The sequence below is a fragment of the Jaculus jaculus genome, chromosome 8 (assembly GCF_020740685.1).
Source record: "Jaculus jaculus isolate mJacJac1 chromosome 8, mJacJac1.mat.Y.cur, whole genome shotgun sequence".
NCBI lineage: Eukaryota > Metazoa > Chordata > Mammalia > Rodentia > Dipodidae > Jaculus > Jaculus jaculus.
In genome coordinates, this window is record NC_059109.1 from 12650001 (window position 1) to 12663191 (window position 13191).

A 13191-nucleotide genomic window follows, 5' to 3' on the forward strand; every position below is an offset into this window, starting at 1 on the left:
ACAACAAAATAATCATTGTAAGTAAATAAATAAAATATATTATGAAAAAGAAAAAGAAAGAGGTGAGGAGGCTGCAGAGTGGGGGCGGGCAGAGCCTCTCCCTCCGGAGGTACACAGAACCCAGCATTGCTGTCTCCCCACGTGAGGTTTCATTTCCTAATCGCGCTCACACACACACCTGTCACCTGGCTGAGGCGTCATGAAAAGACAGGTAAGCCCAAGCAGTATCTAGGGAAGATGTGTATAGTGATACACCCCAAGAGTGGGATATCCCTAATCTTGGACCCCCACCTCTCAGCCTGGCCTGGGCCGATGGCCAGAGTCAACACCTAACCAGATGCCCGCCAGCCTTACACCAGAGCTTCCTGCAGCCTCAGGCCTTCCGGTCATGCCAAAGTCTCCAGGGCCCGTTGTCTTTTCCAGAGCAGAGAGTCCTGTAGTGGTGTGATTCAGGTATCCCCCATAAACTTAAGGGTTCTGAATGCTAGATTCCCAGCTGATAGAGATTTGGGAATTAACGCCTCCTGGAGTGAGTGTATTGTTGGGGGCGGGCTTATAGGTGTTACAGCCAGTGTCCCCTTGCCAGTGTTTGGCACACTATCTATCTATTGCTATGGTCCAATTTATGTTGGCCAGGCGGTGATATCCACCCTCTGCTCATGCCATCATTTTCCCTTGCCATCATGGAGGTTCCCCTCGAGCCTGTAAGCCAAAATAAACTTCCTTTTTTCCTACAAGCTGTTCTTGGTTGGGTGATTTCTACCAGCAATGCGAACCTGACTGCATTCTCCCAAGACGCACGGAGTCCTCAGTGATTCTCAGCGGCTGACCGTCCTCCCTCCCAAGAGGACTTCACACTCCCCGCGTGCATTGTGCTTCTGGAGTCCAAGGAAGGAAACTGAGGTTCAAGCGACTTGTCCACAGCCTTTGGACCCCAGTGGTCTCATGCCAGAGTCATTGCTTTCCTCCAGGGGTTATAATCTCGCGCCAGCTGGGAGGGGGCCTGCACCCTCCCTGTCCTTTCTTCTGTGAGGATCCTTCCAGATGCTTCCAGATGGGGATTTGGCCTCTGCCTACTCAGGAAACACATGGCTGCCTGCCAAAGAGAGCTGTGAGCAAGGGCCCTGATACACCAGGCCCTGGGAAGGCCTGAGGGAGCCTCCCCCACCCCACACACACCCCGGAGCCACCTGCGGCTCCAGTGGCCAGGTCACCACAGGCTGCCCGGTGCCCAATGGGCTTTCACTAGGCAACACTCCCCTCTTCCAGGAGTCCAGCCCAGGCTGCTACTTTGGGAGACCAGGAGCCAGTGACTGGGGGCCCTGATGCCCACTAGAGGGCCCTGCGCATAAAGACATGCATATCATCATTACTGGCGAGACCTTCCCTCCCGCCTACGGGGAATTAGGAGTCACACACCCAGTCCCAATGCCTCATCCCCACCCACAGGCATCTCTGTCAAGAGCCCACATGTTATTTTTGTTGTTTCAACCCTACTTAATACATTATATATTTCTTACTTTTTCACTGAGCACCGTTAAAAAGTTTTTCATACAAGTATGTATTGTATGTTGAGCATGTCTCTCTCTCTCTCTCTCTCTCTCTCTGTCTCTCACATACACACACATACACCCCTTCCCCTTCCCCTCCCTCTTCTTGCCCCTCCCCCTCCTGTTTGTCTCTTGTTCCCCTAGAAATTTCACTTCTATTTTTATTTCATATGTATATGCATGATTTTATGTGACTATATAAAATCTAGAAACCATAGCCAGGCATGATGGCGCACGCCTTTAATCCCAGCACTCGGGAGGCAGAGGTAGGAGGATGGCTGTGAGTTCGAGGCCACCCTGAGACTACAGAGTGAATTCCAGGTCAGCCTGGGCTAGAGTGAGACCCTACCTCGAAAAAATAAAATAAAATCTAGGAACCATAAATGCAAAAGAAAAAAATTTATCTTTCTGAGACAGGCATGATTCATCTAATAGGACTGTCACTAGTTGCATTCATTTTCTTTTATTTTCTTTTATTTTTCTTAGGGTGGCCTCAAACTCACAGAGATCCTCCTACCTCTGCCTCCCGAGTGCTGGGATTAAAGGCATGTGCCACCACACCCGGTTTAAATATTTTATTTATTTATTTGTGGGAGGGAGAGAGAGAGAGGTAGATAGAGAGATAGACTGCACCGCAAATGAACTCCAGATGCATGCACCCCCTTGGGCATCTAGATTATGTGAGTCCTGGGGAACCAAACCTGGGTCCTTTGGCTTTGCACGTTAAGCGCCTTAACCACTAAGCCATCTCTCCAGCCCTTTTTAAATTTATTTATTTATTTATGAGACAGATAAAGAGGCAGACAGAGAGAGAATGGTGCGCCAGGGTCTCAGTCACAGCACCACCTTGTGTATCTGGTTTATGCGGGTCCTGGGGAATTGAACCTGGGTCCTTTGACTTTGCTGGCAAGTGCCTTAACCACTAATCCATCTCTCCAGTCCCTAAATATTTTTATTTATTTATTTGACAAAGAGAGAGAAAGGCAGATAGAGGGAACGGGCACGTCAGAGCTTCCAACCACTGCAAAGGAACTCCAGACACATTCGCCACCTTGTTCATCTGGCTTACATGGGTCCTGGAGAATCAAACCTAGCTCCTGGGCTGTAGAGATGGCTTAACAATTAAGGTGTTAGCCTGCAATGCCCCTCTCTCTCTCTCTCTCTCTCTCTCTCTCTCTCTCTCTCTCTCTCTCTCCTTTGGCTTTTCAGGCATGCACTTTAAGCCATCTCTGTAGCCCAGCATCTGTTTTCCTATAAATGACATAACTTTGTTCTTTATGGCTGAAAACAATATTCCATTGTGTATAGGAAACACATTTCCCTGATCCATTCCCCTATTGTTACACACCTACCTTGGCGCCATAATTTCGCTATTGTGCACAGTGCTGCAGTGAACATGGGCGTGCAGGCACTTTTGTCACGCTGGCTGGGAGTCCTTCAGGTAAATACCCAGGACTGCTATAGCTGGGTCCTATCGTAGATCGACTTCTAGTGTGTTGTTCTTTCTTTATTTTGGGGACTGGAGAGATGGCTTAGTGGTTAAGGCACTTGCCTGCAAAGCCAAAGGACCTCAGTTCGATTCCTCAGGACTCACATAAGCCACATACACAAAGTGGCACATGCATCTGGAGTTCATTTGCAGTGGCTGGCCGCCCTGGCGTGCCCATTCTCTCCCTCTCTCTCTCTCTCTTTCCCTCTCTCAAATAAATAAATAAATAAATAAATAAATAAATAAATAAATAAATAAATAAATAAAAATAAGAGCTGGGTGTGGTGGTGCACACCTTTAATCTCAGCACTTGGGAGGCAGAGGTAGGAGGATTGCCAAGAGTTTGAGGCCACCCTGAGAATACATACTTAATTCCAGGTCAGCCTGGACCACAGTGAGACCCTACCTCAAAACACACACACACACACACAAAGGTTAAAAAATAAAAGAAAGTGTGAAGGGATTCTAATTTTTTTTTTTTTTTTGAGAGAGAGAGAGAAAGAAGCAGATAGAGAGAGAGAATGGGCATGCCAGGGCCTATAACCACTGCAAACAAAGTCCAGACACATGTGGTACCTTGTGCATCTGGCTTACATGGGTACTGGGGAATTGAACTTGGATCCTTAGGCTTTGCAGATAAGTGCCTTAAGTGCTAAACCATCTCTCCAGTCCTCTTTTGTTTTGTTTTGTTTTTCAAGGTAGAGTTTCACTCTAGTCCAAGCTGACCTGGAATTCACTTTTCTCAGGATGGCCTCAAACTCACAGTGATCCTTCTACCTCTGCCTCCGAAGTGCTGGGATTAAAGGAGTGTGCCATCTCTCCCACCCCTGTCTATTTCATTAGGCCATGTATTGACTAGGCTGCTTTCTTTGTTTTTTTTTTTTCTTATTTTTTTAAACTTTTTATTTATTTATTTGAGAGCAACAGACACAGAGAGAAGGACAGATAGAGGGAGAGAGAGAGAATGGGCGCGCCAGGGCTTCCAGCCTCTGCAAACGAACTCCAGACGCGTGCGCCCCCTTGTGCATCTGGCTAACGTGGGACCTGGGGAACCGAGTCTCGAACCGGGGTCCTTAGGCTTCACAGGCAAGTGCTTAACCATTAAGCCATCTCTCCAGCCCTGGTTTTTTTTTTTTTTTGTTGTTACTTGTATATTCTAGACATCAATCCTCCATCAGGTGTATATTGGCATTAACCAAACTGCATAGCTGAGGGCACAGCTCCTGGTGGGCTCTACATGGCATTTGTGTACTCTGAGAGGGATGGACACCAGACGCCCTCCAACACTCTCCTCCCCCAACAACTCTGTCCCGAGCATCCTCACACACACCTTACAGCCCTGCCTGAACAGAGAACTTCTGGGATGGAGAGAGCCTAAGTCTCTAGCCACTCAATTCTTGGAGGGACCCCCAGCCTCCCAGGGCCATTTGGTTAGGACCCCTTCTTGTGGGCTGACTCAAATTCTCCCCACGTGGACCTTCAGGAGACATAGAGCCACTGGCTCTGTGAAAAGCATCTTGCAGATGGGAGACGTTCACTCCTGACCTCTCCCTGGGCCTGCTGGTCCACATGGATTGAGTGTCACCAAGGCAACGCTGGCCTTGAACTCCCGAAAGACTCTGTCCAGGAGGCTTAGCCACTACAAGACTCATTCCACCCATTTCCTCCCCTTCTGGAGTGATCATTCATGGTCTCTATCCCAGTTCAGTTCTGTCTTGTGGTGGGTGGGGGCGGGGGGAGTTATATGTGCTAGCCTCCCTGACTTAAGCAGCCTGGCTCCCCCCACCCTCCTTAAACAGCAGGAAGGCCACTGGATAGAGCCAGACATGTTCCCAAAGCCCAGCTGTCACCCAGTGAGAGCTCAATACACTTTTGGCTAAAAGATGAGAGTCAGGCGTGGTGGTGCACACCTTTAATCCCAGCACTCAGGAGGCAAAGGTAGGAGGATCACTGTGAGTTCGAAGCCAGACTGAGACTACATAGTGAATCCAGGTCAGCCTGGGCTACAAGACTCCACCTCAAAAAAAGACAATAAATAAAATAAGGAGACTGGACAGAATCCTTAGCAGTTAAGGTGCTTGCCTGTGAAGCCCAAGGACCCAGGTCAATTTTCCAGTACTATGTAAGCCAGTTACGCAGGGTGGCATATGCACCTGGAGTTCATCTGCAGTGGCAGGAGGCCCCCAGTGTGCCCATTCTCTCTCTCTCTCTGTAGATAGATAGATAGATAGATAGATAGATAGATAGATAGATAGATAGATAGATCCCTCTTTCTCTCTCTCTCAAACAAATAAATATTTTAAAAATAAATAAAATAAAAAGAATGAAATAAATAAAATAAAAGTTGAAAGTTAGGAGTGGTGTCACATGCCTTTAATCCCAGCACTTAGGAGGCAGAGGCAGGTGGATTGCTTTGAGTTCGAGGCTACCCTGAGACTACATAGTGAATTCCAGGTCAACCTGGGCTACAGTGAGACCCTACCTCAAAACAAAACAAGAAAAACAAGACTGGCACACAGGCTGGAACGCCTCCCTCAGAATTCCCCCCTCTTCCTTGTTCATACTTCCCATGTGTGGTTTTTCGGTGTTTGGGGGGGGGGTGTCCAGATGCACGCATCACACGCACAGGATAGAGAACATAGGGCGTCCTCCTCTATTTACTTCCTCCAGAGTCTCCGGCAGAAATTGGAGTTCCTCCTCCTTTTTGTGTGTGTGTGTTTTTCCCCCTTTGGTTTTTGGAGGTAGGGTCCTATATAGCCCAGGATCACCTGGAATTCACTATGTAGTCTCAGGGTGACCTCAAACTCACAGCAATCCTCATACCTCAGCCTCCCGAGTGCTGGGATTAAAAGACATGAGCCACCATGCCTGGCTCCTTTTTTTTTTTTTTTAATTATTTTTTTAAATTTTTATTTATTAGAGAGAGAGAAAATGGATGCACCAGGGCCTCCAGTCACTGCAAACAAACTCGAGACTGCATGTGCCCACTTGCGCATCTGGTTTATGTGGGTACTAGGGAATCAAGCTTCGAACTGGGGTCCTAAGGCTTTATAGGCAAGCGCTGAACCACTAAGCCATCTCTCCAGCCCATGCCCTCATTCTTTTGATCAGATTGGCTGACCAGTGATCCTTCTGTCTCCACACTCCCATTCAACACTGCTATTACAGACATGCACAGCCATCTGGAACTTGCTGCTTTTTTTCTGTCAGAATGGCTGGCCTCCTGGTCAACAATCCTCCTTTCCTGGCCCCCTTTAGTCACACTCCACTGTTTTGTTTTGTTTTTAATTTTTTTGTTTTATTTTTATTTACTTATTTGAAAGTGACAGACAGAGAGAAAGAGGCACATAGAGAGAGAGAATGGGCGCGCCAGTGCCTCCAGCCACTGCAAACAAACTCCAGACACGTGCACCCCCTTGTGCATCTGCTAACATGGGTCCTGGGGAATCAAGCCTCGAACCAGGGTCCTTAGGCTTCACAGGCAAGCACTTAACCGCTAAGCCATCTCTCCAGCCCTTGAGTTCAAAGGTAGGCCTGGAATAGTCTCAGGGGGGCCTCAAACTCACAAAGATCCTCTTACATCTGCCTGGCTTTTTGTTTGTTTGTTTTTGTTTTTCAAGATGGGGTCTTGCTCTAGCCCAGGCTGGAATTCACTATGTAGTCTTAGGCTGGCCTTGAACTCACAGCGATCTGTCTACTTCTGCCTCCCAGATGCTGGGATTAAAGGCATGCCAGGCATCCATGCTCAGGCTACACCTGGCTTTTTTTTTTTTTTAATGTCTTTATTTATTTGCAAACAGGGAAAGGCAGACAGTGAGAATAGGTGCATCAGGGCCTCCAGCCTCTGCAAACAAACTCTAGATGCACGTGCCACTTTGTGCACCCGGCTTCACATGTGTCCTGGAGAATCGAACCCAGGTCACAGGTAAGGGCCTTAACCACTAAGCCATCTCTCCAGCCCCCCACTGTTTTCTACATGGGTACAAAGGATTGAATTCAGGTCTCATGCTTCCATGGCAAATGCTGTTGTCCACTGAGCCGTCTTCCTGGTCCTTGTTTGTTTAGAGAAAGTCTTGCAATGTAGCCTAGGTTGACCCTGTATTTGCTTCGACTCTCCAGCCACAGCCTCCCATATGTCAAGATTACCGGCATGTGTCCCCACATTCTTAACACCTTGAGCACCTGGTTCACCCATCCTCCCAGCTCCGGGGATGGGGGACCCTTTGATGACTGCCTCAGGTTCTCTTGCATGGCCCTCTCTGTTGGGTCCTCCTCCATGCGTCTTCATCATCTCCCCACCTCTCGCCTCCCCCTCATGAGGGGTGAGCAGGCCAAACCTGCCAGGCACGGTGGCGCACACCTTTAATCCCAGCACTCTGGAGGCAGAGGTAGGAGGATCACCCTGAGTTCGAGGGCATCCTGAGACTATGGTGAATTCCAGGTCAGCCTGGGCTAGAGAGAGACCCTACTTCAAAACGAAACAAAAAGCCAAAACCCAGTACTGCTTGCCAAACCTGCCCGGGGAGGCTCTGGCAAATGAGCTGTGGAGCGCTGCGGAGTTTAGGAGGACTGAAGGCAGGCAGTGCCCACTGAACGGTCAGTACTGTTGTAACCCTAGGCAACACCTGTGTCTGAAAGGGCATGAAGCCACCATTAGTGGATGCCCAACCGATCAGTGATGCAGACTCCAGGGACTGTCCCCATCAGTCTAAGTCAGATGAACTTGGGAGTCTCTGTCCCTGATGTCCCCCACCCCACCACCATCCCCACTTAGGACCCCGACTCTCCATCAGGCAGCCTTGGTCCAGTGCTCCGCAGAGGGCCAGCCCCATCTGACGGCCTTGACAGGGAAACGGATGGACGGGACCACTGGAGTGTCTCTGGCTGACAACGGTTTCCTCTGGACACTTCCTGTGTTCCTCTCTTAGCCGGGGCTCCTGACGAGGTCCAGTGCGCCACCCACCCACAGAAAGTCGCCTGGGTCTCTTGACCTCTCAGAGGCCTTCCGCCTGCCATCTCTCCTGCCCTTCAGAGGCCACTCCTTGCAGAAGTCGCAGGCACTTGTGGTGACCGTGACCCCCATCTCCTCTCTTCATGCCACAGACCGCTCTGACCCCAGCAGTATCACCACTGACAGCCTGTGCTCCCTTCCCCATCCCTCCGAAGGCTTCACTCTGTCCAGTGAGGCTCCCCACTTCCTCTCAGAACCTCACCTTCTTGCTCCCAGAACCCCACTTCCCTAGTCTTCCTCCTGCTCCCCGGCCAGTCCTTCCTGATGTCTGCCCAGCTTCCTCCTCTGACACCGGTCTGTGCCCTTGCCTCCCTGCTCCCTCCCCTCTTTGTTATTTCATTTCATTTATTTATTTATTTTGGTTTTGGTTCTTTTGAAGTAGGGTTTCGCTCTAGCTCACCATGAGTTCAAGGCCAACCTGAGACTACACAGTAAATTCCAGGTCAGCCTGGTCTAGAGTGAGACCCTACCTTGAAAAACCAAAAAAAACAAAGAGAGAGAGAGAGAGAGAGTATGGGTGTGCCAGGGCTTCCTGTCACTGCAAACAAACTCCAGATACACGCGCCCCCTTGTGCATCTGGCTGTATGTGGGTCCTGAGGAGTTGAACCTGGGCCGTCAGGCTTTGCAATCAAGTGCCTTTAAACTACTGAGCAATCTTTCTACTTGCCAATCAATCCTTTCTTGACCCCTGCCATCATCCCTGCCTCACCCTACCCTACTGCTCTGATTGACTCTTTTTGTGTGTGTGACGTGGGACATATTATGTTGCCATGGCTGGCCTTGAACTTCTAGACTCAGTCTCCTCCTGCTTCAGCCCCTGTTGCACTATAGACACACCCCACACCCCGCTTCTCCACACTTTTTTTTTTTTTTTTTTTTTGAGGCCTGATCTCACTCTAGCCCAAGCTTATCTGGAAGCCCATTTTGTAGCTCAGGCTGGCCTTGAACTCACGGCAATCCTACCTCAGCCTCTTGGGTGCTAGAAATTATATGATTAAGGCACTTGCCTGCAAAACCCAGTGACCAGAGTTTGATTCCTCAGTACCCACAAAAAGCCAGATGCAAAAAGTGGTGCATTTCTACAGAGCCTGGGCTAAAGGCCGTGGAAAGCTCATGTTCTCTCTCTCTCCTTGGAAATAAATAAAATTTAAAACCATGTGCACCACACACACTCAACTCTTTTGTTTTCGTTCTTCTTCCCCCCCCTCCCCCCGCCCCCCGAGGTGGGGTCTCACTCTAGCCCAGGCTGACCTGAAATTCACTATATAGTCTCAGGCTGGCCTCAAACTCACAGAGATCCTCCTGCCTCTGCCTCCCGAGTGCTGGGACTAAAGGCATTGCCACCACGCCTAGCTCACATTTTATTATTTATTTATTTATTTGACAAAGAAAGAGGGAGTGGGAGAGAGAGAGAGAGAATGGGCACACCAGGGCCTCCAGCCACTGCAAGACGCATGTGTGCACCCTTGTGCATCTGGCTAACGCGGGTCCTGGGGAATCGAGCCTAGGTCCTTTGGCTTTGCAGGCAAATGCCTTAACCGCTAAGCCATCTCCCCAGCCCCTCACACTCAACTCTTAAATCACTTCTTGAGCTTCCTGGGCTTGCCTGGCCCCTCACTCCATCACTTGACAGAGCTTCTTTGCAAACTGCTGAGCCGTCTTCATTGCACCCTGGGATTAGGAGCCATGAGTGTGAAGCCAGGCAGCAGTGAGGTCAAAGTCCCAGTCCTCACTCAGTCCCCAGGGCCCTGTGTGACCTGGTCTGCTGCCACCACCGGCTCACTCTGCCCTCTCTGAACCTAAACCACAGGCAGGTCTCAGGACAGCCCACTCACCTCCGTCACCACCTCTGTGGCTTTGGCTGGGATGGAGGGCGTTCCCATTTAACAGCGTCACTTGACTAACTCTGACTAATGTCCCAGGCTCTGGCATCTCCTGGGGAAGTCTTTCTTGCTCTTCCAGATTGATGGCTTCCACAGCACACAGGTGAATTGATACCATAGGCGAAGGCAACTGTCTGTGGGGCCGGCCCCTCCCAGGAACCTCTCCAAAGTAGGAGCCTTGCTTTGGCTTGTTGGGTGCACATCACGAATGCCTGCATCAGACAAGGGCAGACCAGGCAACCAGTGGGCCATTCCATAGCAAGCTGGGGCCTTTGGGGTTTTAACAATGGGGTGTTTACAAAGGCGTGGGCTGGCAGTGGCATTGTAATGCCCTGGGGCTCAGGCCCTAGAGAGGGTAGAATGCTGCCATGAGAGCAGCTGTGGCATGACCAGGGATGTGGCCAGTCCTACTGGGAGAAAAACAAGAGTCAGTCATCACCTTAGAAGTTCAATAAAAATTTAGCTGGTTGTACACTTGGGAGGCAGAGGTAGGAGGATCACCATGAGTTCGAGGCTACCCTGAGACTACATAGTGAATTGCAGGTCAGCCTGGACCAGAGTGAGACCCTGTCTCGAGAAAACAAAAGTAAATAATAAATAAATAAATGGAGTCAGTGAAAAATGGCTCAACCATCTATCTCCTTGCCCTCCAAGTTTTGGCTGGGCTTCCTACCCCTCCAGTACCCACAGCCACTCCTCCCAGGGCAGAGCAGGGGGGATAAGGATCAGAGACCCTGAAGGGCAATTAAGATGGCCAGCCTTTCATCCCAGCACTCAGGAGGCAGAGGGAAGGACGATCACCATGAGTGTGAGATCACTCAGATACTACTGGAAAAAACCAACAACAGAAACAAAATTAAAAAAAGAAAAACAACAACAACAACCTGGGTGTGGAGGCACAAGCCTTTAATCCCGGCACATGAGAGACAGAGGCAGGAGGAGCTCTGTGAGTCTGAGGCCAGCCTGGGACTACAGAGAGAGTTCCAAGTCAGCCTGGGCTAGAGCGAGACCCTACCTCGAAGAAACAAAAAGTTACCCTTATGCTTAAGGGAGCAAGGAGCACGACCGTTCAGCCAGTCTCCAGAGGGTTTCCTTACTCTGGATTTGTAGGGAGAGGAGGAGTTGGGTTTGGAGAAGCAGGTATGCAGACCATTACAAGGGTGGGGGGAAGAGCCACACTCTTCCTTTGGTAATTTATTCCACAAACATTGACAACATGCTTGTTACTAGATGCTCAGAAACAAGCACCCATAAAAAAAAAAATATTTTTTTTTAAGAAGTTGGGCTGGAGAGATGGCATAGCAGTTAAGGCACCAACCTGCAAAGCCAAAGGATCTAGGTTTGATTCCCTAGGACCCACGTAAGCCAGATGCACAAGGTGGTACATGTGTTTGAAGTTTGTTTGCAATGGCTGGAAGCCCTGGCACACCCATTCACTTGCTCGCTCTCTCTCTCTCTCCTTTCTCTCTCAAATACATAAATTTTGTTTTGCTTTGTTTTGTTTTTCAAGGTAGGGTCTCGCTGTAGCCCAGGCTGACCTGGAATTCACTATGTAGTCTCAGGGTGGCCTCGAACTCACTGTAATCCTCCTACCTCTGCCTTCCAGAGTGCTGGGATTAAAGGTATGCGCCACCACGACCGGCCCGATAAAAATATTTTTTAAAAAAGAAGTGTTTTTTAAAATTAAAATATTTTATTTATTTATTTGAGAAAAGGGCAGAGAAAGAGGGAGAAAATGGGTGTGCAGGGACCTCCAGCCACTGTAAATGAACTTCAGGAGCATGCGCTACCTTGTGCATCTGGCTTATGTGGTTACTGGGGAATTGAACCTGGGTCCTTTGGTTTTGCAGGCAAATGCCTTAACTGCTAAGCCATCTCTCTAGCCTTTTTTTTGTTTTTTAGAAAAAAAAAAAAGTGCTGTTAAGCAAGGCAGGGAGCCAGCCTCCAGCAGGAAGCATGGCCCTTGGCTTGTGCTGAAGGAGCTGACCTAAAGAGGTGACTGGAAACAACGGCAAATGTTTCAGTGTCATCCAACGGATCCTTCCGGAAACAATTTTCATAGCCGGAGGTGGGCACATTACCAAGAAATATTTTCCCCACAGGTCAGTGCAGCTGTGAGGTGGGACGGCCTTGAGCCTGCCACTTTCCCGGAGTGCCCTTAGCTTTTCTCAGCCTGGGTTTTCCCCAGGCACACAGTGACCAAAGGGTACTGCCGTGAAGACTATTGGAAGAGAAAAATGTCAAATACACAGCACAAAACTGGCTCGATGCCTTCGGTAGACTTTGTTCTCCGCTCTGCTTCTGCTAATGTTTCTTTATTTTATTTTTTAAAATATTTTATTTAGTTATTTGAGGAGAGAGAGGCAGATAGAGAGAATGGGCAAACAAACCCCAGGCGCATGCGCCTCCTTGTGTATCTGGCTTACGTGGGTCCTGGGGAATCGAATCAGAGTCCTTAGGCTTTGCGGGCAAGCACCTTAATGGCTAAGCCATCTCTCCAACCCAGTGTTTCTTCCTTCCTTCCTTTCTTTCTTTCTTTTTGAAATGCTTATATTTACTTATTGGAGCTTGAGAGATGGCTTAGCGGTTAAGGCACCTGCCTGCAAAGCCAAAGGACCTCGGTTTGATTTCCCAGTAACCATATAAGCCAGATGCACAAGGTGGCACATGCATCTGGAATTCAGTTGCAGTGGCTGAAAGCCCTGGCACACCCATTCTCTCTCTGTCTCTCTCACTCTGCCTCTTTCCCTCTCTCAAATAAATAAATTATTTTTAAAATATTTATTTATTTGAGAGAGGGTAAGAAGCAGATATAGATATAGAGCCCGGCTCTAAAAATAAACTAAAAAAAAAAGGAGCTAGGCGTCTTTAATTCTAGCACTTGGGAGGCAGAGGTAGGAGGATTGCCATGAGTTTGAGGCCACCCTGAGATGACATAGTGAATTCCAGGTCAGTCTGAACTAGAGCAAGACCCTACCTCAAAAAACAAAACAAAAAGAAAGAAATGAAGAAAGAAACAGCCAGGTATGGTGACGCACACCTTTAATCCCAGCACTCAGAAGGCAGAGGTTAAGAGGATTGCCATGAGTTCAAGGCCACCCTGAGACTCCATAGTGAATTCCAAGTCAGCCTGAGCTAGAGTGAGATCCTACCTCGAAAAAAAAAAATATATTTTTATTTATTATTTGCAAGCAGAGAGACAATAGTAGATAATAGGTGCACCAAGGTATCTAGCCACTGCAAACAAACTCCAGATG